Source organism: Triticum urartu, chromosome 7 (assembly GCF_003073215.2).
Source record: "Triticum urartu cultivar G1812 chromosome 7, Tu2.1, whole genome shotgun sequence".
NCBI lineage: Eukaryota > Viridiplantae > Streptophyta > Magnoliopsida > Poales > Poaceae > Triticum > Triticum urartu.
This window is the reverse complement of record NC_053028.1, coordinates 413,748,541-413,774,928: the sequence shown is the minus strand read 5'-3', so window position 1 is coordinate 413,774,928 and position 26,388 is coordinate 413,748,541. Positions and strand designations below refer to the sequence as shown.

The following is a 26,388-nucleotide window of genomic DNA, read 5'->3' as shown; positions in this document are numbered from 1 at the left end:
GAGGCTCTTGGGGCTGCTGGGCCTCTTCCAGAAGAGCTTGACAGTGTGCAATCACGCGCATGACAATGATACATCTCCAACGTATCTATAATTTTTGATTGCTCCATGCTATATTATCTTTTGTTTTGGACATTATTGGGCTTTATTATCCACTTTCATATTATTTTTGGGACTAACCTATTGACCTAGAGCCTAGTGCCAGATCCTGTTTTTCCCTTGTTTCAGTGTTTCAAAGAAAAGGAATATCAAACGGAGTCGAAACGGAATGAAACCTTCTGGAGAAGTTATTTTGGAAGGAAAGCAACCCGGGAGACTTGGAGTCCACGTCAAGAAAGCAACGAGGAAGCCACGAGGCAGGGGGCGCGCCCACCCCCTAGGGCGCGCCCTCCACCCTCGTGGGCCCCTGCTACCTCTTGAGCACTGCGTTGGTTTTCCCCGAAGAGGGAGGGATGATGCAGCAAAGTAGCGTAAGTATTTCCCTCAGTTTCTGAGAACCAAGATATCAATCCAGTAGGAGGCTATGCGCGAGTCCCTCGTACCTGCACAAAACAAATAAATCCTCGCAACCAACACAAAAAGGGGTTGTCAATCCCTATAAGGCCACTTACGAGAGTGAGATCTAATAGATATGATAAGATAATATTTTTGGTATTTTTATGATAAACATGCAAAGTAAAATAAAGGCAAAGTAAATAGCAAAGGAAATAACTTAGTAGTAGGAGATTAATATGATGAAGATAGACCCAGGGGCCATAGGTTTCACTAGTGGATTCTCTCGAGAGCATAAGTATTCTACGGTGGGTGAACAAATTACTGTTGAGCAATTGACAGAATTGAGCATAGTTATGAGAATATCTAGGTATGATCATGTATATAGGCATCACGTCCAAGACAAGTAGACCGACTCCTGCCTGCATCTACTACTATTACTCCACTCATCGACCGCTATCCAGCATGCATCTAGAGTATTAAGTTAAAAACAGAGTAATGCCTTAAGCAAGATGACATGATGTAGAGGGATAGACCCATGCAATATGAAGAAAACCCCATCTTGTTATCCTCGATGGCAACAATACAATACGTGCCTTGCTGCCCCTACTGTCACTGGGAAAGGACACCGCAATATTGAACCCAAAGCTAAGCACTTGTCCCATTGCAAGAAAGATCAATCTAGTAGGCCAAACCAAAATGATAATTCGAAGAGACTTGCAAAGATAACCAATCATACATCAAAGAATTCAGAGAAGATTCAAATATTATTCATAGATAGACTTGATTATAAACCCACAATTCATTGTCTCAACAAACACACCGCAAAAAGAAGATTACATCGAATAGTTCTCCACAAGAGAGGGGGAGAACATTGTATTGAGATCCAAAAAGAGAGAAGAAGCCATCTAGCTACTAACTATGGACCCGTAGGTCTGAGGTAAACTACTCACACTTCATCGGAAGGGCTATGGTGTTGATGTAGAAGCCCTCCGTGATCGATGCCCCTCCGGCGGAGCTCCGGAACAGGCCCCAAGATGGGATCTCGTGGATACAGAAAGTTACGACGGTGGAATTAGGTTTTTGGCTCCGTATCTGATCGTTTGGGGGTACGTAGGTATATATAGGAGGAAGGAGTACTTCGGTGGAGCAACAGGGGGGCCACGAGGGTGGAGGGCGCGCCTGGGGGGGTAGGCGCGCCCCCCTACGTGGCCTCCTCTTTTCTTTCTTGACGTAGGATCCAAGTCTCTCGGGTCTTGTTCGTTGAGAAAATCACGTTCCCGAAGGTTTCATTCCGTTTGCACTCCGTTTGATATTCCTTTTCTTCGAAACCCTAAAATAGGCAAAAAAAACAGCAATTCTGGGCTGGGCCTTCGGTTAATAGGTTAGTCCCAAAAATAATATAAAAGTGGATAATAAAGCCCAATAATGTCCAAAACATTAGATAATATAGCATGGAGCAATCAAAAATTATAGATACGTTGGAGACGTATCAAGCATCCCCAAGCTTAATTCCTGCTCGTCCTCGAGTAGGTAAATTATAAAAACAGAATTTTTGATGTGGAGTGCTACTTGGCATAATTTTAATGTAATTCTTCTCCATTGTGGTATGAATATTCAGATCTGAAAGATTCAAGACAAAAGTTCATATTGACATAAAAATAATAATACTTCAAGCATACTAACTAAGCAATTATGTCTTCTCAAAATAACATGGCCAAAGAAAGTTCATCCCTACAAAATCATATAGTTTAGTCATGTTTCATTTTCATCACACAAGAATGCTCTCATCATGCACAACCCCGATGACAAGCCAAGCAATTGTTTCATACTTTAGTAATCTCAAACCTATAAACTTTCACGCAATATATGAGCGCGACCCATGGACATAGCACTATGGGTGGAATAGAATATAATGAGGGGGGGGGGGTTATGTGGAGAAGACAAAAAAGGAGAAAGTCTCACATCAACAAGGCTAATCAATGGGCTATAGAGATGCCCACCGATTGATGTTAATGCAAGGTGTAGGGATTGCCATGCAACGGATGCACTAGAGCTATAAATGTATGAAAGCTCAACAAAAGAAACTAGTGGGTGTGCATCCAACTTCCTTGCTCACAAAGACCTAGGGCACTTGAGGAGGCCCATTGTTGGAATATATAAGCCAAGTTCTATAATGAAAATTCCCACTAGTATATGAAAGTGACAAAACAAGAGACTCTCTATCATGAAGATTCCGGTGCTACTTTGAAGCACAAGTGTGGCAAAGGATAGTAATATTGTCCCTTCTCTCTTTTTCTCACATTTTTTTTCTTTTTTTGGGCCTTCTCTTTTTTATGGCCTTTCTATTTTTTTTATATTCCTCACTTGGGACAATGCTCTAGAAAATGATGATCATCACACTTCTATTTATTTACAATTCAATGATTACAACTCGATACTAGAACAAAGATGACTCTATATGAATGCCGCCGGCGGTGTACCGGGATATGCAATGGACCAAGAGTGACATGTATGAAAGAATTATGAACGGTGGCTTTGCCACAAATACTATGTCAACTACATGATCATGCTAAGCAATATGACAATAATGAATGTGTCATGATGAACGGAATGATGGAAAGTCGCATGGCAATATATCTCGGAATGGCTATGGAAATGCCATAATAGGTAGGTATGGTGGCTGTTTTGAGGAAGATATAAGGAGGTTTATGTGTGAAAGAGCGTATAATATCACGGGGTTTGGATGCACCGGCGAAGTTTGCGCCAACTCTCAATGTGAGAAAGGGCAATGCACGATACCGAAGAGGCTAGCAAGGATGGAAGGGTGAGAGTGCGTATAATCCATGGACTCACCATTAGTCATAAAGAACTCACATACTTATTGCAAAAATCTACAAGTCATCAAAAACCTCCGTACTACGCGCATGCTCCTAGGGGGATAGATTGGTAGGAAAAGACCATCGCTCGTCCCCGACCTCCACTCATAAGGAAGACAATCAAATAACACCTCATGTTTCAAATTTGTTGCATAACGTTTACCATACGTGCATGCTACGGGACTTGCAAACTTCAACACAAGTATTTCTCAATTTCACAACTACTCAACTAGCACAACTTTGAAATTATTACCTCCATATCTCAAAACAATCATCAAGCATCAAACTTCTCTTAGTATTCAAAACACTCTTAAGAAAATTTTACTAACTTTGAATACCTAGCATATTAGGATTTTAATAAAATTACCATGCTATTAAGACTCTCAAAATAATCTAAGTGAAGCATGAGAGATCAATAGTTTCTATAAAACAAATCCACCACTGTGCTCTAAAAGACATAAGTGAAGTACTAGAGCAAAACTATATAACTCAAAAGATATAAGCGAAGCACATAGAGTATTCTAACAAATTCCAAATCATGTATGGCTCTCTCAAAAGGTGTGTACATCAAGGATGATTGTGGTAAACTAAAAAGTAAAGACTCAAATAATACAAGACGCTCCAAGGAAAACACATATCATGTGGCGAATAAAAATATAGCTCCAAGTAAAGTTACCGATAGAAGTAGACGAAAGAGGGGATGCCTTCCAGGGCATCCCCAAGCTTCGGCTTTTAGGTGTCCTTAGATTATCTTGGGGGTGCCATGGGCATGCCCAAGCTTTAGGCTCTTGCCACTCCGTGTTCCATAATCCATCAAATCTTTACCCAAAACTTGAAAACTTCACAACACAAAACTTAAAGTAGAAAATCTCGTGAGCTCTGTTAGCGAAAGAAAATAAAAGACCACTTCAAGGTACTGTAATGAACTCATTCTTTATTTATATTGGTGTTATACCTACTGTATTCCAACTTCTCTATGGTTTATAAACTATTTTACTAGACATAGATTCATCAAAATAAGCAAACAACACACGAAAAACAGAATCTTTCAAAAACAAAATAGTCTGTAGTAATCTGTAGATAGCGCAAGATCTGGAACCCCAAAAATTCTAAAATAAATTTATGGACGTTATTAATTTATCTATTAATCATCTGCAAAAATAATTAACTAAATAGCAGTTTCCAAATAAAAATGACAGCAGTTCTCGTGAGCGCTAAAGTTTCTGTTTTTTACAGCAAGTTCAACAAGACTTTCCCCAAGTCTTCCCAACGGTTCTACTTGACACAAACACTAATTAAACACAAAAAACACAACCAAAACAGAGGCTAGAAAAATTATTTATTACTAAACAGGAGCAAAAAGAAAGAAATAAAAATAAAATTGGGTTGCCTCCCAACAAGCGCTATCGTTTAACGCCCCTAGCTAGGCATAACAAGCACGAATAGATCTAGGTATTGCCATCTTTGGTAAGTGGCTCTCATAATAGATTCATAAGGTAATTTAATTTTATTTCTAGGGGGTTCTACTTGGCACAAACACTAATTAAACACAAAAAACACAACCAAAACAGAGGCTAGAAAAATTATTTATTACTAAACAGGAGCAAAAAGAAAGAAATAAAAATAAAATTGGGTTGCCTCCCAACAAGCGCTATCGTTTAACGCCCCTAGCTAGGCATAACAAGCACGAATAGATCTAGGTATTGCCATCTTTGGTAAGTGGCTCTCATAATAGATTCATAAGGTAATTTAATTTTATTTCTAGGGGGTTCTACTTGGCACAAACACTAATTAAACACAAAAAACACAACCAAAACAGAGGCTAGAAAAATTATTTATTACTAAACATGAGCAAAAAGAAAGAAATAAAAATAAAATTGGGTTGCCTCCCAACAAGCACTATCGTTTAACGCCCCTAGCTAGGCATAACAAGCACGAATAGATCTAGGTATTGCCATCTTTGGTAGGCAATCCATAAGTGGCTCTCATAATAGATTCATAAGGTAATTTAATTTTATTTCTAGGAAAGTGTTCCATGCCTTTCCTTAATGGAAATTGGAATCTAATATTTCCTTCCTTCATATCAATAATTGCACAAATCGTTCTAAGGAAAGGTCCACCAAGAATAATAGGACATGAAGGATTGCAATCTATGTCAAGAACAATAAAATCTACGGGCACATAATTCCTATTTGCAACAATAAGAACATTTTTAATTCTTCCCATAGGTTTCTTAATAGTGGAATCCGCAAGGTGCAAGTTTAGAGAGCAATCATCAAAATCACGGAAACCTAACATATCACACAAAGCCTTTGGAATCGTGGAAACACTAGCACCCAAATCACATAAAGCATAGCATTCATGATCTTTAATTTTAATTTTAATAGTTGGTTCCCACTCATCATAAAGTTTTCTAGGGATAGAAACTTCCAATTCAAGTTTTTCTTCATAAGATTGCATCAAGGCATCAACGATATGTTTAGTAAACGCTTTATTTTGTCTATAAGTGTGAGGAGAATTTAGCACGAATTGCAACAAGGAAATACAATCAATCAAAGAGCAATTTTCATAGTTGAATTCCTTGAAATCCATAATGGTGGGTTTAGCAACATCTAGGGTTTTAATTTCTTCAATCCCACTTTTATCAAATTTAGCATCAAGATCAACAAATTCCGAATTCTTGGAACGCCTTCTAGGTAAAGGTGGATTATATTCAGTCCCATCATTATCAAGATTCAAATTGCAAAACAAAGATTTAATAGGGGATACATCAATAACTTTTAGATCTTCATCTTTATTTTCATAGGAACTAGAAGAACACGCTCTTATAAAGGCATCTTTCTTAGCACGCATCCTAGCGGTTCTTTCTTTGCACTCATCAATGGAAATTCTCATGGATTTGAGAGTCTCATTGATATCATGCTTAGGAGGAATAGATCTAAGTTCCAAAGAATCAACATCAAGAGAAATTCTATCAATGTTCCTAGCCAAATCATCAATCTTAAGCAATTTTTCTTCAATCATAGCATTGAAATTCTTTTGCGAAGTAATAAATTCTTTAATATTAGATTAAAAATCAGAGGGCATCTTATTATAATTTCCATAATAATTGTTGTAGGAATTACCATAATTATTAGAGGAATTACTAGGATAAGGCCTAGGGTTGAAATTTCCTCTATACGCGTTGTTACCAAAATTATTCCTACCAACAAAATTCACATCCATAGATTCATTATTATTCTCAATCAAAGTAGACAAGGGCATATCATTAGGATCAGAAGAAACACTCTATTAGCAAATAATTTCATAAGTTCATCCATCTTTCCATTCAAAACATTAATTTCTTCTATCGCATGCACCTTTTTATTAGTAGATCTTTTAGTATGCCATTGAGAATAATTAACCATAATATTATCTAGGAGTTTAGTAGCTTCTCCTAAAGTGATTTCCATAAAAGTGCCTCCCGCGGCCGAATCTAAAAGATTTCTAGAAGCAAAATTCAATCCGGCATAAAAAAATTGTATAACCATCCACAAATTTAAACCATGAGTAGGGCAATTACGTATCATTAATTTCATTCTCTCCCAAGCTTGTGCAACATGTTCATGATCAGTTTGCTTAAAATTCATAATATCGTTTCTAAGAGAGATGATCTTAGCGGGAGGAAAATACTTAGAGATAAAAGCATCTTTGCACTTGTTCCATCAATCAATACTATTTTTAGGCAAAGACGAAAACCAAGCTTTAGCACGATCTCTAAGCGAAAAAGGAAATAGCTTCAATTTAACAATATCATTATCCACATCTTTCTTCTTTTGCATGACACACAAATCAACGAAGCTATTTAGATGGGTAGCGGCATCTTCACTAGGAAGGCCGGAAAACGGATCTTTCATGACAAGATTCAGCATCGGTAAGAGGAGCAATCGTAGTGCTAATAAAATCATTGTTGTTGGTATTGGTGAAGTCACACAATTTAGTATTATCTTGAGCCATCGTGACAAGCAAGCAAACTAACACACAGGCAAACAAAATGCAAGCGGGCAAAAAGAGGAAAATAGAGAAAGAGAGGGAGGATAGAGAGAGAGGGCGAATAAAACGGCAAGGGTGATGTCGGGGAGAGGCAAATGAGGGGCAAATGGCAAATAATGTAATGCGGGAGATAAGGGTATGTGATGGGTACTCGGTATGTTGACTTTTGCGTAGACCTCCCCGGCAATGGCGCCAGAAATCCTTCTTGCTACCTCTTGAGCACTGCGTTGGTTTTCCCCGAAGAGGAAGGGATGATGCAGCAAAGTAGCGTAAGTATTTCCCTCAGTTTTTAAGAACCAAGGTATCAATCCAGTAGGAGGCTACGCGCGAGTCCCTCGTACGTGCACAAAACAAATGAATCCTCGCAACCAACGCAAATAGGGGTCGTCAATCCCTATAAGGCCACTTACGAGAGTGAGATCTGATTGATATGATAAGATAATATTTTTGGTATTTTTATGATAAAGAGGCAAAGTAAATACACTACACCACAACACTACATCCCCAACAGACAAGTTGGTCAAGAAAACAACGTCCACCGATAGAGAGTCGGTCAGGAATGACTATTGCTGACCGATCTTGTCTACTGGGGAAAGTCCAGACGGGAAAGCCTTTTCCCGACCGACATATCTTTCCCAACCGATCGTTTGACGGCTATCTAAAGCTTTCCCGACCGACTTTCTATTGGCCCTGCTATGAACCTTTCCCGACCGACTGTCTGATGATAATCTTTCCCGACCGACTTTCTGTTGGCCCTGCTATGAACCTTTCCCGACCGACTGTCTGATGATAATCTTTCCTGACCGACTGTTCGATGGTACTTTCTTTGCCGACCGACTTTTTGTTGGCCCTGACATGAGCTTTTCCCAACCAACAGTCCGACGGTAGTACATTTGCCGACCGACTTTCGCTAGGCCCTGCCATAAACCTTTCCTGACCAACGGTAGGATGCTGCTATCTTTTGCCAACCAACAGTTCGATAGCACTTTGTTTAGCCGAGCAAGATATATTTAATTCCCACCCATTATTTGGCTTGTGCCTTGCCAAACAATATCAATCAAGTTGCATATCTGATTTACGACACAATATCAATCAAGTTCCAGTAACTTGCCAAACAATAATAATCAATATTAAACCAGGACCAAAGAAGAATATAGGTAACTAACTAAGAGGAAGCATTTATGTTTCAGCCACCAAGACACCTGATAGGTTTACAAAATGATAGATGCATGTCCGACGATTCATTGCTTGCTCCATGACAAAAATACCCAGTTGACAAGACACCATATAGGTTTACAAAATGATAACTAAAAGACACATTGTTCTTGCTCCATTACACAAAATGTCTAGCTGATGCAAACTGCCATCTTAATGGTTCCTCCCTAGTCCTCTTGTATGTCATTCCTACAAAGAATAAAGAAGTCACCGGTGAATTGATGCATTAATAGAGATAAATGGCAAAAATAATAATTGTATAAAGCATCAATGGCAAAAACAAACTGGGATTTTAGTATTATAAAAACAGGGCATGTTCAGAATAATGCGACAGCATGTTCTAATTAGAATCTATGATGTGTTGACATAATAAAGCATCAATGCCACACAAAGCCACCATATAGCCAGTATCAATCTCCTAAAGCTGCAGACCAGGAAGATATTAAATGGAAAAGGAGCATATGCATCATCTAGCTACAAGGCAACAATTTAGCATTTCCAGACACCCAATTATTGGGAGCAACACACCACGAACGGGCACATGGAAGTCATTTTTGAAGCAAAGACTGCACAAGTTTTACTTATTTTTCTTCTCTGGGGTGGAAAAGACAGCACTTTGCTTCACTAGATGGCAATACATTAGGCAAAATGATTACTATCTAATACACAGCTAGGAGTTTCAATGATGAGTGCAGCATGGCCTGGGAAAGGCATTGTCAAAAACTAGCGCTCAAGAACTATTTACTGTTACTGGATTAAGATTCAGAAAACTAGAATATCAACATGTCAATTAGAGTAGAAAATAGCACAAATGGAGTGAAATGTCCATATCATGCAGTTCACATCAGAAAACAACAAAACAAATTATTTCTCGACTTATGATACCATGGAAATAAGTAATGAGTTGTATATTGTGTAGGGGCAGAGTGCATATGATGCACTGTAACCCATATGACTCATGACCAGTTGTTCTTTACGACATTCAAACAAAATTCTTTTGCAGAAACAATGCAAACCAACTCCAAACTGAATGAAAAAGAGTGTCATCGGCATCCAGGTCAAGGACAACAAACATATACGAGTATGTTGGCAAGATTAGATTAGTAATCATCTCCCAAATATTACAAAGTTTAGAGATGTACCGGCTTTTTCCTCATCACGCTTCTTTGCAGCTTCCACTCTCTATTGCCGAATCAATCTGCGGATGCAAAAAGGATAGGTAAAGAATGATTGTTTGCCAATAATCAAACAACTATGATCTAGTAATAGAAATTAATTTAATGAGGGTCTAGAAAAAGATGAGTAGTTCTACTGCAAACTGACGAATAGGGATCTGAGGGAATTAAGATAAATCCTACAGTTGCACGTCAAAATTCGAAGCAAATGGGAAGGACTCACTGGTTAGAGGTAGGTGTCAAACGGCACAGCCGCTGGGAAAAAGGCGACGCAGTGGGTAGAGCGCCACCACCGGGAGGGACGCGTAGTCGCCAAGAGTGAACAACCACCAGGAAGAACGAGCCTCTACCTGGAGCGCGAGGGCAGGGGCGGCGATCTGGCTGCAGCAAAACACAGGGCTATGTTGACAAAGTAAACTTGGATGCTATGTTCAACTACAACTATACAGATATAGTAGCTATTGCCTGCTATGCTATGCTTTCCTGAATTAGTTGAAATATGGGCACACAGTACCTATTGTCTGCTAGATACTACAACTACGGATATACACACTTTATCCATGTTTTGGCTATTTTATCATATACAGAACATACCATTCTATTTTATTGATTAATTAGTCATGGTCAGAAGTCAAGTGTATATTCTAAAAAAATAGCAGAAAAGTTATTCACAACTAGTGTATTTTCATGCAAAATAACAAGCATAACAGCAGCCAACTTAAGAGATCCAACTGCAACCTAGGATTCCACTTGTATGCTATGACAAAAAGATAGTCATATTTGCTAAAATTGTACACACCATATTTATGTCATTCAGATAAGCTACAATGATGTGGATGAAACTACATTCCATTCATAACACAAGAAAGAAATTGACAATTTGAAAGGAAGGATATTTAACTACTAAAGTTCCTCCAAACTGTATCCTATCCCTGTTTCTGTAGTTCATATGATTAATAGATGCATAAGAATACCTAATAATGACCTAGCAGGTCGGCATATCTTCGAATAGGGGAGGTGAATTGTAAATAGCCAGGAATTCCCAGGACACCATGTATTACAGGTTTCAGAAAGTCCATTTCTGCGGCACACAGCACATAGGTTAGGTACACCGTACACACTTAAAACTTCAGAAAATCTCCAGAGATACAGACTTGTTCTAACTAACTTCTAAGTGGTATCAGGACTGATGCAAAATGTCCAGCCAACTGTTTGACATTCAGTTTGTAACCTATCTTACTATCCGAAATGGACTGCAATATAGTAGTATGAATGTACGTCAGTCTGATGGTGTGGTTCTTTTCTTCATTCTAAAAAAGGTACAATCGTGCTTGTGCTTTCATATGCTAATCACAAATGACTAATGAAAGGATGATGTATAGACGAGCAACCAGAAAAGGCCTATGTACCTCTTACCTGGCTACGACGCCATTGTGCATTAATAGAAGCAGCTTCTTGAAGAATTCTCAGTTCTGCTCTTAAAGAACATATATGGTACAAGTGGAATTTAATAGGTTGGTTTGCAACTACTTTTATTGCATATATAAATAAATGTAAAGAGGCCTGTGGAGTTTGGGGCAAGGTGTACATATTCAACTCTGATATTAGCATAATTAAACTGCACCTCACTTTGAAAACATAACGAGCCTGATTTAGATGGACAAGCAGTTCAAATGCCATCTACATTAATAATATTTACATTCCCATCAAACTTAAAACCAGATGTACAAATAATGATCAGACCACTGCCAAAGCAGTTTGACATATCTTAAAGATATTTATGTTGCTCCAGAGAAAGCAAGCTACTTGATGAAACAATTAAGCCATGAAATTCTAAAGAAAGACTTACTTTTAGACCACGGTGTTCCACTGACAACCCAGGTGTTTGAAGTGATGGATTCTTGCACCGGGGGGAATCAAGAATCACCAATGTTAGAAGAAATGTGTAAGTGGATCCTCAATTCTGTAAAGGTAATGGTTTAACATGTAAATATTTCACCTTCTGAATTCAAAACTGGATAACTATGTCATCTTTGACAATGCTGACCTCTTTGATACCAAGAACGGTGTTCACTCCTACCCTTTTCAAGGTCCTTTGAAGCCTTTTGTCATCGGTGGCTGTGGTCTTGTGAATGGCCTTCTTCTTCCTGTCATCAGTGGAAAGCTAAGTACAATAACAAGAGGAGAAATGTTTCATATATTTGGAATCTTATAAGCTGACATGCGTCCACTAAATGGCATTCAATAACAGATCAATCTTGAAATGTGACACCAGTATGTTTAGATGGTAATCAATATTCTTAGCGAGCCCGCTTCAAATTGGGCATTTCTACAGAGGATAGCAGCAATGATTCACATGGCACAAACTATTCATTCCGAGGAAACATTTTCGGTCTGAAACAAAGGATTCACATCACACAGGTAAAATTCATATAGAATAGTCAACATGCTGAAAGAAGGAAACACTACTGCCCGTAGCAAAACCAATCCATTAATCAAAGCAGAGCTAGTTTTTTAAGATAAAATTGCTGGGCCGATGTTGTGCCTGGGTCCATTGCCGGGGGTTGAAATCTGTACACTACAGGCAGAGAGGAGGGAGACCATATGAGGGATCTTACCCATGTCGTTGCCACCATGTTCCAAGGTCGCTGGATGCGGAGGGAGCAGAGGCCCTTGTCCCCCCCTCAGATCTGTTGCCATGGAAAGGAGGGAAGAAGGAGCTGGGCATGGGTTTGCGTGCTGCCATGGGAGGGAGCAGGCGAGGTGGCCTCACTCAGCGACCAGTGGAAGGAGGGTCGCACGCTCGCGACTGGGGTCGCTGGTGGTGGAACGAGGGACGACTTTGGCGGTGGATCGACATGGAAGGAGGGACGGCCCCTACGATTGCCGTCGACGGTGGCGACGTGAAATGGAACCCGAGGCGGCGGCAGCGGCGGCGACGACGACGTGAATCGGAACCCTAGGCGGCGGCGAGACGAGGGAGAAAGGGGATCCAGTGAGGCGCCCTGTGGCCTATGCGGTGTTAGGTTTTGAGAAAATTTCGCGGGCTGGGCTGAGCTAAATGTTTTTGTCCGTGCGCGCAGGCCCATTTACCACCTGCGGTTGGTCGGCGTTATTTGCCAGACCGACCGCTAGATGGGGATACGATCTTTCCCGACCGACCGTTCGATAGCAACGACTTATGTATTGCCGACCGACTGTCTCTCAATGTACAAAGGTTTTCCCAACCAACTGTCACTTAGAAGTTTTTCCAACTAACTATCAGTCGGCGAAAGTGACTTTTGCCAACACACGTCAGTAGGGAATAAAGTGTCGTGGTGTAGTGATAGCAAAGGAAATAACTAAGTAGTAGGAGATTAATATGATGAAGATAGACCCGGGGGCCATAGGTTTCACTAGTGGCTTCTCTCGAGAGCATAAGTATTCTATGGTGGGTGAACAAATTACTGTTGAGCAATTGACAGAATTGAGCATAGTTATGAGAATATCTAGGTATGATCATGTATATAGGCATCACGTCCGAGACAAGTAGACCGACTCCTGCCTGCATCTATTACTATTACTCCACTTATCGACCGCTATCCAGCATGCATCTAGAGTATTAAGTTAAAAACAGAGTAACGCCTTAAGCAAGATGACATGATGTAGAGGGATAGACTGATGCAATATGAAGAAAACCCCATCTTGTTATCCTCGATGGCAACAATACAATACGTGCCTTGCTGCCCCTACTGTCACTGGGAAAGGACACCGCAATATTGAACCCAAAGCTAAGCACTTGTCCCATTGCAAGAAAGATCAATCTAGTAGGCCAAACCAAACTGATAGTTCAAATAGACTTGCAAAGATAACCAATCATACATAAAAGAATTCAGAGAAGATACAAATATTATTCATAGATAGACTTGATCATAAACCCACAATTCATCGGTCTCAACAAACACACCGCAAAAAGAAGATTACATCAAATAGTTCTCCACAAGAGAGGGGGAGAACATCGTATTGAGATCCAAAAAGAGAGAAGAAGCCATCTAGCTACAAACTATGGACCAGTAGGTCTGAGGTAAACTACTCACACTTCATCGGAAGGGCTATGGTGTTGATGTAGAAGCCCTCCGTGATCGATGCCCCCTCCGGTGGAGCTCCGGAACAGGCCCCAAGATGGGTTCTCGTGGATACAGAAAGTTACGGCGGTGGAATTAGGGTTTTGGCTCCGTATCTGATTGTTTGGGGGTACTTAGGTATATATAGGAGGAAGGAATACGTCGGTGGAGCAATAGGGGGCCCACGAGGGTGGAGGGCACGCTTGGGGGGGGGTAGGCGTGCCCCCTACCTCGTGGCCTCCTCTTTTCTTTCTTGACGTAGGATCCAAGTCTCCCGGGTCTTGTTCGTTGAGAAAATCACGTTCCCGAAGGTTTCATTCCGTTTGGACTCCGTTTGATAGTCCTTTTCTTCGAAACCCTAAAATAGGCAAAAAACAACAATTCTGGGCTGGGCCTCCGGTTAATAGGTTAGTCCCAAAAATAATATAAAAGTGGATAATAAAGCCTAATAATGTCCAAAACAGTAGATAATATAGCATGAAGCAATCAAAAATTATAGATACGTTGGAGACGTGTCAGCCCCTCGTGGCTCCCCTAACGCATTTCTTCCGCCTATATATATCCATATACCCTAAAACGATCGGGGAGCACAATAGATCGGGAGTTTCGCCGCCAGAAGCCTCTGTAGCCACCAAAAACGAATCTAGACCCATTCCGGCACCCTGTCGGAGGGGCAATCCCTCTCCGATGGCCATCTTCATCATCCCGGTGCTCTCCATGACGAGGAGGGAGTAGTTCTCCCTCGGGGCTGAGGGTATGTACCAGTAGCTATGTGTTTGATCTCTCTCTCTCTCGTGTTCTTGATTTGGCACGATCTTGATGTATCACGAGCTTTGCTATTATAGTTGGATCTTATGTTTCTTCTCCCCCTCTACTCTCTTGTAATGGATTGAGTTTCCGCTTCGAAGTTATCTTATCGGATTGAGTCTTTAAAGATTTGAGAACACTTGATGTATGTCTCGCCGTGCGTATCTGTAGTGACAATGGGATATCACGTGATTCACTTGATGTATGTTTTGGTGATCAACTTGCGGGTTTCGCCCATGAACCTATGCATAGGGGTTGGCACACGTTTTCGTCGTGATTCTCTGGTGGAAACTTTGGGGCACTATTTGAGGTGCTATGTGTTGGTTGAATAGATGAATCTGAGATTGTGTGATGCATATCGTATAATCATACCCACGGATACTTGAGGTGACATTGGAGTATCTAGGTGACATTAGGGTTTTGGTTGATTTGTGTCTTAAGGTGTTATTCTAGTGCGAACTCTAGGGCTGTATGTGACACTTATAGGAATAGCCCAACGGATTGATGGGAAAGAATAACTTTGAGGTGGTTTCGTACCCTACCATAATCTCTTCGTTTGTTCTCCGCTATTAGTGACTTTGGAGTGACTCTTTGTTGCGTGTTGAGGGATAACTATATGATCCAATTATGTTATTATTGTTGAGAGGACTTGCACTAGTGAAAGTATGAACCCTAGGCCTTGTTTCAACACATTGCAATACCATTTACGCTCACTTTTATCATTCGTTACCTTACTGTTTTTATATTTTCAGATTACAAAAACTATTATCTACTATCCATATACCACTTGTATCACCATCTCTTCGCTGAACTAGTGCACCTATACAATTTACCATTGTATTGGGTGTGTTGGGGACACAAGAGACTCTTTTTTATTTGGTTGGAGGGTTGTTTGAGAGAGACCATCTTCATCCTACGCCTCCTGCGGATTGATAAACCTTAGGTCATCCACTTGAGGGAAATTTGCTACTGTCCTACAAACCTCTGCACTTGGAGGCCCAACAACGTCTACAAGAAGAAGGTTGTGTAGTAGACATCAAGCTCTTTTCTGGCGCCGTTGCCGGGGAGGTTAGTGCTTGAAGTTATATCTTTAGATCTTGCAATCGAATCTTTTTGTTTCTTGTTTTAGCACTAGTTTAGTTTAAAAAGAAAACTACAAAAAATATGGAATTGAGTTTGTCTCATACGCTTCATCTTTTTAATATCTTTCGTGAGTATGATGGAAAGGATAATTGTGCTCAAGTGCTAGAAGAAGAAATCTATAAAATGTTTGGCACTAAATATTTGAATGATGAGCATGATTGCAATGTTGTTAGTATGAATTCCTTGAATATCTATTATGCTAATGATATGCAAAGCCACAAGCTTGGGGAAGCTATGTTTGATGAAGATGATATTTTTTGTCCCCCAAGTTTTGATGAGCAAATTTATTATGATGAAAGAATGCATCCTATTTATGATGATTATATTGATGAAAGTGGATTTGGAGAAGTCATGACTTTATTTTGTGATGAATCCACTATTCTGGAAGAGGTTCCATTTGATTATGAGAACAAAGTTGCTATCTGTGATGATTATTGTGATGACCTATATGCTATAAAGAATAATGATATCCATGAAACTTGTCATCATGATTTTAATTTTCAATTGGATTATGCCTCACATGATAATTATTTTGTTGAGTTTGCTCCCACTACTATTCATGAGAAGAAAGTTTCTTATGTGGAGAGTAATAAAAATTCTATGCTTATGCATCATGAAAATAATGCTTTATGTGATAGCTATATTGTTGAATTCATTCATGATGCTACTTAAATTTATTATGAGGGAGGAATGTATGCTTGTAGGAATTGCAATAATATCAAGTTTCCTCTCTATGTGCTTAAAAGTTTGAAGTTATGCTTGTTTTGCTTTCCTATGCAAGTTGATTCTTGTTCCCAGAAGTTGTTTGCTCACAAAATCCCTATGCATAGGAAGTGGGTTAGACTTAAATATGCTATTCATATTCTTCATGATGCTCTCTTTATGTTTCAATTCTTATCCTTTATGTGAGCATCATTGAAATCATCATGCCTAGCTGGGGGCGTTAAACGATAGCGCTTGTTGGGAGGCAACCCAATTTTATTTTATTCCTTGCCTTTTGCTCCTGTTTAGTAATAAATAATTCATCTAGCCTCTGTTTAGATGTGGTTTTATGTTTTAATTAGTGTTTGTGCTAAGTAGAACCTTTGGGAAGACTTGAGGAAAGTCTTTGCGATCATGCTGTAAAAAACAGAAACTTTAGCGCTCACGAGATTTGCTACCATTTTTTATTGGAGAGTGACATTTAGTTAATTATTTTTTCAGATGATTAATAGATAAATTCATCAGGTCCAGAAATTTATTTTAGAATTTTTGGGGTTCCAGAAGTTTGCATTAGTTACAGATTACTACAGACTGTTCTGTTTTGACAGATTCTGTTTTTCATGTGTTGTTTACTTATTTTGATGAATCTATGGCCAGTAAAATAGTTTATAAACCATAGAGAAGTTGGAATACAGTATGTTTAACACCAATATAAATAAATAATGAGTTCATTACAGTACCTTGAAGTGTTTTGTTTTCTTTCGCTAACAGAGCTTACGAGTTTTCTGTTAAGTTTTGTGTTGTGAAGTTTTCAAGTTTTGGGTAAAGATTCGATGGACTATGGAATAAGGAGTGGCAAGAGCCTAAGCTTGGGGATGCCCAAGGCACCCCAAGGAAATATTCAAGGACAACCAAGAGCCTAAGCTTGGGGATGCCCCGGAAGGCATCACCTCTTTCATCTTCGTTCATCGGTAACTTTACTTGGAGCTATATTTTTATTCACCACATGATATGTGTTTTGCTTGAAGCATCATTTTATTTTATTTAGTTTTGCTTGCTGTTTGAATAAAATACCAAGATCTGAAATTCTTAAATGTTAGAGAGTCTTCAAATAGTTGCATAATTATTCAACTACTCATTGATCTTCACTTATATCTTTCGGAGTAGTTTGTTGTTTGCTCTATTACTTCACTTATATCTTTTAGAGCATGGTGGTAGTTTTATTTTGAATAAATAGATGAACTCTCATGCTTCACTTATATTATTTTGAGAGTCTTGAGAACAGCATGGTAGTTTTCTTTGGTTATGAATCTAGTCCTAATATGATAGGCATCCAAGATGGGTATAATAAAAACTTTCATATAGAGTGCATTGAATACTAAGAGAAGTTTGATACTTGATATAATTGTTTTGAGATATGGAGATAGTGATATTAAAGTTGTGCTAGTTGAGTAGTTGTGAATTTGATAAATACTTGTGTTGAAGTTTGCAAGTCCCGTAGCATGCACATATGGTAAACGTTGTGTAACAAATTTGAAACATGAGGTGTTATTTGATTGTCTTCCTTATGAGTGGCGGTTGGGGACGAGCGATGGTATTTTCCTACCAATCTATCCCCCTAGGAGCATGCGCGTAGTGCTTGGTTTTTGATGACTTGTATATTTTTGCAATAAGTATGTGAGTTCTTTATGACTAATGTTGAGTCCATGGATTATACGCACTCTCACCCTTCCATCATCGCCAGCCTCTTCGGTACCGTGCATTGCCCTTTCTCACATTGAGAGTTGGTGCAAACTTCGCCGGTGCATCCAAACCCCGTGATATGATACACTCTTTCACACATAAACCTCCTTATATCTTCCTCAACACAGCCACCATACCTACCTATTATGGCATTTCCATAGCCATTCCGAGATATATTGCCATGCAACTTTCCACCATTCCGTTTATCATGACACGTTCATCATTGTCATATTGCTTAGCATGATCATGTAGTTGACATAGTATTTGTGGCAAAGCCACCGTTCATAATTATTTCATACATGTCACTCTTGGTTCATTGCATATCCCGGTACACCACCGAAGGCATTCATATAGAGTCATACTTTGTTCTAGTATCGAGTTGTAATCATTGAGTTGTAAATAAATAGAAGTGTGATGATCGTCATTTTCTAGAGCATTGTCCCAAGTGAGGAATAAAAAAAGAGAAAGGCCATAAAAAAGAGAAGGCCCAAAAAAATGAGAGAAAAAGAGAGAAGGGACAATGCTACTATCCTTTGCCACACTTGTGCATCAAAGTAGCACCATAATCCTCATGATAGAGAGTCCCTTGTTTTGTCACTTTCATATACTAGTGGGAATTTTTCATTATAGAACTTGGCTTGTATATTCCAACAGTGGGCCTCCTCAAGTGCCCTAGGTCTTCGTGAGCAAGCAAGTTGGATGCAACCCACTTAGTTTCTTTTGTTGAGCTTTCATACATTTATAGCTCTAGTGCATCCGTTGCATGGCAATCCCTACTCCTTGCATTAACATCAATCGATGGGCATCTCCATAGCTCATTGGTTAGCCTCGTTGATGTGAGACTTTCTCCTTTTTGTCTTCTCCACATAACCCCCATCATCATATTCTATTCCACCCATAGTGCTATGTCCATGGCTCACGCTCATGTATTGTGTGAAGGTTTATAAGTTTGAGATTATTAAAGTATGAAACAATTGCTTGGCTTGTCATCGGGGTTGTGCATGATGAGAGCATTCTTGTGTGACGAAAATGGAGCATGACTAAACTATACGATTTTGTAGGGATGAACTTTCTTTGGCCATGTTATTTTGAGAGGACATAATTGCTTAGTTAGTATGCTTGAAGTATTATTATTTTTATGTCAATATGAACTTTTATCTTGAATCTTTCGGATCTGAATATTCATACCACAATTAAGAAGAATTACATTGAAATTATGCCAAGTAGCACTCCGCATCAAAAATTATGTTTTTATCATTTACCTACCCGAGGACGAGCAAGAATTAAGCTTGGGGATGCTGATACGTCTCCAATGTATCTATAATTTTTGATTGCTCCATGATATATTATCTTATGTTTTGGACATTATTGGGCTTTATTATCCACTTTTATATTATTTTTGGGACTAACCTATTGACCCAGAGCCCAGTGCCAGTTCCTGTTTTTTCCCTTGTTTCAGTGTTTCAAAGAAAAGGAATATCAAACGGAGTCGAAACGGAATGAAACCTTCTGGAGAAGTTATTTTTGGAAGGAAAGCAACCCGGGAGACTTGGAGTCCACGTCAAGAAAGCAACGAGGAAGCCACGAGGCAGGGGGCGCGCCCACCCCCTAGGGCGCGCCCTCCACCCTCGTGGGCCCCTCATGGCTCCCCTGACGTATTTCTTCTGCCTATATATATATATATATCCATATACACTAAAACGATCGGGGAGCACAACAGATTGGGAGTTCCGCCGCCAGAAGCCTCGGTAGCCACCGAAAACCCATCTAGACCCGTTCCGGCACCCTGCCGGAGGGGGCAATCCCTCTCCGGTGGCCATCTTCATCATCCCGGTGCTCTCCATGACGAGGAGGGAGTGGTTCTCCCTCGGGGCTGAGGGTATGTACCAGTAGCTATGTGTTTGATCTATCTCTCTCGTGTTCTTGATTTGGCACAATCTTGATCTATCGCGAGCTTTGCTATTATAGTTGGATCTTATGTTTCTTCTCCCCCTCTACTCTCTTGTAATGGATTGAGTTTCCCCTTCGAAGTTATCTTATCGGATTGAGTCTTTAAAGATTTGAGAACACTTGATGTATGTCTTGCCGTGCGTATCTGTGGTGACAATGGGATATCACGTGATTCACTTGATGTATGTTTTGGTGATCAACTTGCGGGTTCCGCCTATGAACCTATGCATAGGGGTTGGCACACGTTTTCGTCGTGATTCTCTGGTAGAAACTTTGGGGCACTCTTTGAGGTTCTATGTGTTGGTTGAATAGATGAATCTGAGATTGTGTGATGCATATCATATACTCATACCCACGGATACTTGAGGTGACATTGGAGTATCTAGGTGACATTAGGGTTTTGGTTGATTTGTGTCTTAAGGTGTTATTCTAGTATGAACTCTAGGGCTGTTTGTGACACTTATAGGAATAGCCCAACAGATTGATTGGAAAGAATAACTTTGAGGTGGTTTCGTACCCTACCATAATCTCTTCGTTTGTTCTCTGCTATTAGTGACTTTGGAGTGACTCTTTGTTGCATGTTGAGGGATAGTTATATGATCCAATTATGTTATTATTGTTGAGAGGACTTGCACTAGTGAAAGTATGAACCCTAGGCCTTGTTTCAACACATTGCAATACCGTTTACGCTCACTTTTATCATTCATTACCTTGCTGTTTTTATATTTTCAGATTACAAAAACTATTATCTACTATCCATATACCACTTGTATCACCATCTCTTTGCCGAACTAGTGCACCTATACAATTTAACATTGTATTGGGTGTGTTGGGGACACAAGAGACTCTTTGTTATTTGGTTGCAGGGTTGTTTGAGAGAGACCATCTTCATCCTACGCCTCCTACGGATTGATAAAACTTAGGTCATCCACTTGAGGGAAATTTGCTACTGTCCTACAAACCTGTGCACTTGCAGGCCCAACAACGTGTACAAGAAGAAGGTTGTGTAGTAGACATCAGACAACTCCACGGAACCGCTCCATTTCCATGCCTTTGGCCTGGTAGAAAATTTCGTCGATCATCTGCATCCTCAAGATATCACATTGGCGATGTTCTACTTCGTCGGGGACGTCACCTCCGCCAAGGATGCGCTCGAGCCTGGCCACCACATCATCGGGATCGAGGTTGACACGGCCGCCATGGGCAATGATGAAGCAGCAGGCTGCCTTTGTCTTGACTGAATTGCAGAGGTCCTCTGCCCATTCCTTGTGGGGCATCAGGCTCTCGATGAACACTAGTGACGGCGGTTCTTCTGGTGGGTCGTCGATCATGTCACCGAGCAGCTCTGGATCTTTTGCATGGTGGATGGCAAACTGGTCATCACACCTCCTCTGCAATATGTCGATTGTGCTCCCAAGGACTGTGACGCCGATATCGCTGCCGATGGGACATGGTGCCTGCACCGGCCGATGAAGATCTTGCTCCCTAACCTGCTCCGGCTCGTTCTCCTTGCCAAAGATGTAACGCAGGCAGGCGTCGACATCGAAGCTTTGGTTGTTGTGTAACATGCTTGGAATAACTAATGATAGATGGGTGAGGACTAGATCTTCGCAGAGTGTCGCGACGGTGCGTTGCCACTTGGGTTATATGCAGCAAGCTGTTAGCTAGTGGCGGGAAACCGGTGAGGGAATAGGCATGGATTTTACAATTCACCCATGTGGAGCGCGGGAAGCATTCCCTGGAGTGCGGGAAGCATTCTCTGGAGCACGGGAAGACTAAGTGGAGCAGACACACAACCCGAATACCGTATCCGGTGCCACGTGTTATTTATAACACATGTGTTAACATAAGGAAATGCATGTGTAACTTACTAATCATCGCACACGAGTACTCGCAGACGCATCATGTGCGATACTCCTAGCCACCGCAAGCAACTAGTTTGCATTTTTCAAAGTTTTTGTACACACAGAATTGCACACGAACTAACTATATTAACCGTCTATGTCGTAAATTCTCATCGCAAACAGTTCCTCCGAGTCGGCTGTTTTCCACGTATCACACACATCATGTTAAGTTGAACCGTTTCTGTTGCGTTCGCTAATCGAAAACAGTTCGTCCGAGTGAACCGTATGCCCTATATCACACACACCTTGATCTGGCTAACCGTTTATGTTGCACTCCCTAATAGTAAACGGTTCATCGGAGCAAACTGTATGTCGTATATCACAACATTGATATGGCTTCCCGTTTCTGTTGTTCTGCCTCATCGCAAACAGTTCGAATGGGTTAGCCGTGTGCCCTACATCGCATACACAACTAAAATCTGAACCGTGTTTGATGCGTCCTCCATCGCAAACATTTTGCACCTTTTTTGACGGTTATTTTACACCAGTGTTTGTGATTATGGCATCGCACACAATTTCATCGAAGGGTCTCTAATCGTAGTGTCGCGTTAGCAGCATCCTACAGTAGTGACAGTACGATTTCCCTAGCGTAAGTTGCGGAACTCACGCTTCTTCATACTCATAGCTCCAGCTGAGACATGTGCAGTGCAGAAAGCTTGTTGAAACTGATCCCAAGTAACATTCGCCATGGGGAAAGTGGTGGTGTAGTTCTCCCACCATGAGGCTGCAGGTCCATCCAATTGATGTGCGGCAAGGCACACCTTCTCAGCATCTACGCAACCTGCGGTGGTCAACTCCCTTCCAATCTTGTGGAGCCAATCATCAACAACAATCGGCTCGGTGCTGCTAGAGAACACCGGTGGGTTCAACCTTAGGAAGCGGGCTAAGTTGTCAACTAGGGGTGGTGGCGGTGGGTTGTTGTTGTTGTTGCCTTGGTTCTGGACTAGCAATGACATCAAGGCATTCTACTGTTGGATCAACTGAGTGAGCTCTGGTGGAAAAATGAATGCGGGGTCACGTCTTGGAGGCATCTGATGGGTTTAGAGGGGTGAGAACAGAATATAGTGAGGTCTAAAGAGATTTCACTACCCATATGCACATGAGACAAACAAATTCATTTGACACCACTCAATATGAAACAAGATTCATACAATCGATCTAAGCTACCATTACAAAATCTCACGAATGATTACTATATACATGGAAGAACTCTAATGGTAATTTGGCGGTCGACCAGAAATTTTGATCGGCGGAAGACTCCATATAATATCTGCTCCAGCTTCGTCTTCATAATCATCATCGTTGTCGGGGTCGGAGTCTGTGTCGTCTAGTATGATTATGTCTTCAGAGCGAATGTCCACTCCAGGCTCGGGCTCCCCCAAGAATATTCCTAGCTTCTTCTTCAGGTCTTCATTCTGCTCCAGTAGAACAACAATTTCTTCTTCATATCCATCACGTGTAGACTTGAGTTCCTCTTCTAGCTCCATGTTCCGGGTCATCATATTCTTTGTGTCTATCATGTTGGCGCACATCTGGTTCTCGTAGCGTCGAATGTGCTGGTTCAACTCCTGTATGTAGGCTGCAATGGATTTATGCTTCCTAGTGCGAATCATCTCCCATTGCTCATCTTGGCGTCCACAGATATGGTAGGTGGTGTCCTTAAGATCCTTGTTGTACACCTCTCCTATGCGTCCAATGGCAATGTGGGCGGCCATGCTCTTTCCTAAACTCCAGGTTGGTGCATCAAAGGAAAACTCGATGGGCTTGGTAATTGGTGTATAAGTCCTTCTTGGAACACAAACTTGAATCGTCCAGCGCTTCTCTTCTGGTAAAGTGGTGGTGAAGGTTCCGGTGAAACTTGGTATGCCGATGTTCAGGTACCTAGTGACTTCCTTCAAGTGTCGTCCGAACGGGGTGCCATCATCCGATTGAGTGAACTTGTTCCTTGGGTCCGCCATCTATAGAGTAGAAATGGAGAAGAATTAGAAATGAGTAGAGAAGAGTATCTTGTGGCTTTTCCTAGTGTTCGCGTCCTACAGTCAACGTGTGCTCTGATACCATATTGTAGCGACTCGATCCCAATGGACCGTAGTCTCTGTGCTTAAGTGTCATCCCTGGATCGGTATTGCTGACACACACAATACTCGAGGATTTATAGCAGAGTTCAATCACACACTTACTACATCGAGTGTCTCAAATAGAGTACTTATTACAATAACATGGCTGAAGGCCATCTAAATAAGATAACTACGGAAGCATCTAAGATAAATGAGTCCATCCAACTCCACGACAAAACTGAGTGCACGACAACGACTTATCGCACCTCACTATTCGTCTGAAAATTCTGCAACATGATACGTTGCAACCGTGTAGGTCAGCACATGGAATATGCTGGCAAGATAACACTATAGAGCAATGAACAAGTAACAGCTATCAATACATGCATATATGGCTGGTGGAGGCTCTAAGGTTATCATTTGCATAAAGCTAATTTTCCCCTACAACAAAGGAATAGATTTTATTTAACTACAAAGTTTATGTCATTATTGAGAAGGTACCCCCAACTCAATCCCAAAATAATATTAATAACCCCACAATTCATTAAGTAAAGTGATGAGATCAAACAATAATTCAAGTACCAGATACTCAAGATGTCCATAACCAGGGACATGGCTAATCATGATTAGTTTGTACACTCTGCAAAGGTTTGCACTCTTTTCCCCATAAGATCTCCTCCGTTGGATTTCTCGCACTACATGATGTTTGAGAAATGGATGATCGAGACATAGTCCTTCCGAGGAGGTCCCCTTAACCGATAGATAGGCCGGTACACCTACAATCCCCTACATCTACTAGCCCATCATGGAAAGGTTTCCCACAACTTACTCAACTATGCCAGAGCCCATAATGGCATGTGGCTGCACATGGAAGTTTCTAGCATGAATGATCTTATGATCCCTTTGAGCCTGGGTGGTATTCCATAGGATGATCACACGGGTTCCCCGGGATCTCCTAGGACAACACTGGATTCCCCAGGTGCCCAGAACCAATCCACCCAGAGGTGTATTAAAGTAGCCACCTTAAGTTTCCCTTAATTATAAACTCTCACAACTTGCATGAATCTCACAAACGAATCCACGTCTATGAGCATAGCAAAGCAGTATGAGCATGACGTATAATACCCGGGGTTGATAAAAGATAATGGGTTCCTACCTCATCAACTACTTAACCACACCCACATGTTACCAATCCTACTCACGCAATGTTTGAGGGTTGAGACTAATGCATAAAAACTGGGTAATAAAGGGATATGATCAATGGTACTTGCCTTGCTGACGATCGGAAAACCCTAGAGATTCGTAGTAGCAAGCCTCGCACTCCGGAAACTCTATCGTGAACAAACAATAGCACACATAAGCAATCAAGCATAAGATGCAAAGGTAAAACCAAAAGAAAATATCTAAACAGAAAGTTCAAGTGAAGAGCTTCGATTTGCAAAAAGAATCAATCGAATCGGAGCTACGAAACACAAACTACGATCAAAAGAAGTTCAAATTCAAATCTGCTTGAAACCAAATTTAAATTTTCAAAATCATGTTCAAGTTGTTTATCTGGACAGAAGAAAACAAGACGAAGATTTTGGCGTTGGTTTCGTTGGATTTGGATAAACGAGCAAAAAGTAGCGAGGGTTTAAAGACCAGGGACTAAACTGTAAGAAAACTAATTGTGAATAGGTCCCTGGCAGAAAAAAACTAAAAAGAAAAATCTAACGAATGAACGTTCGCTAACAGAAACTAACGAGCGAAAATGTTCTCTAACAGATCTAAACGAACGAATGTTCACTAATTACCCTAACCTAATAAAATAAACCGATCTAAAAAAACCAAAACTAAAAAAAATGAGGTGGGTTTATGGCCGTTATGCCGGTTCGTTAAATTAAACCGGCGGCGGCGGATCAGACCGGATCGGATCAGATCGCGGCTCCGGCGAGGTTCCGGCGACATGGGGAGGCGGCGGCACGGGCTGGCGGCGACGGCAGCGGCTCGGCGGTGCAGACGAACGACGGCGCGGGCGGCTCGGCGTCAGCTGCGTTGGCTAAGGCGGCGGGCAGCACGGCTCGGTGAGGGGAGAGGTGGCGGGGCAGCAGCTTTTAAGAGGGGGTCAGGGCGTCCGACTTGGCCAAGGGGCCACGCGGCGGCGGTGCGATCCCGGACTCCCGCCGGAGTCCGGCTCGGGCGCGGCTCGG

The 26,388-nt window shown here is 41.0% G+C and overlaps 1 long non-coding RNA gene across 5 annotated transcripts; it reads right to left on the bottom strand.

Moving 5' to 3' along the window:
• Positions 1-8,538: 8,538 nt before the first annotated feature.
• Positions 8,539-12,829, bottom strand: LOC125522935. 5 transcript variants are annotated; one of them, XR_007290049.1, is made up of 8 exons: positions 12,409-12,828; positions 11,838-11,937; positions 11,640-11,753; positions 11,207-11,262; positions 10,765-10,871; positions 10,014-10,171; positions 9,758-9,813; positions 8,539-8,804 (listed from the first exon to the last, which is right to left on the bottom strand). It is a non-coding gene; the product is annotated as an uncharacterized LOC125522935 (long non-coding RNA). The 5 variants fall into 5 exon arrangements; XR_007290048.1 differs by having other exon boundaries at positions 10,765-11,262; positions 12,409-12,829; XR_007290047.1 differs by lacking the exon at positions 11,207-11,262 and having other exon boundaries at positions 10,014-10,189.
• Between the last annotated feature and the right edge of the window lie 13,559 nt (positions 12,830-26,388).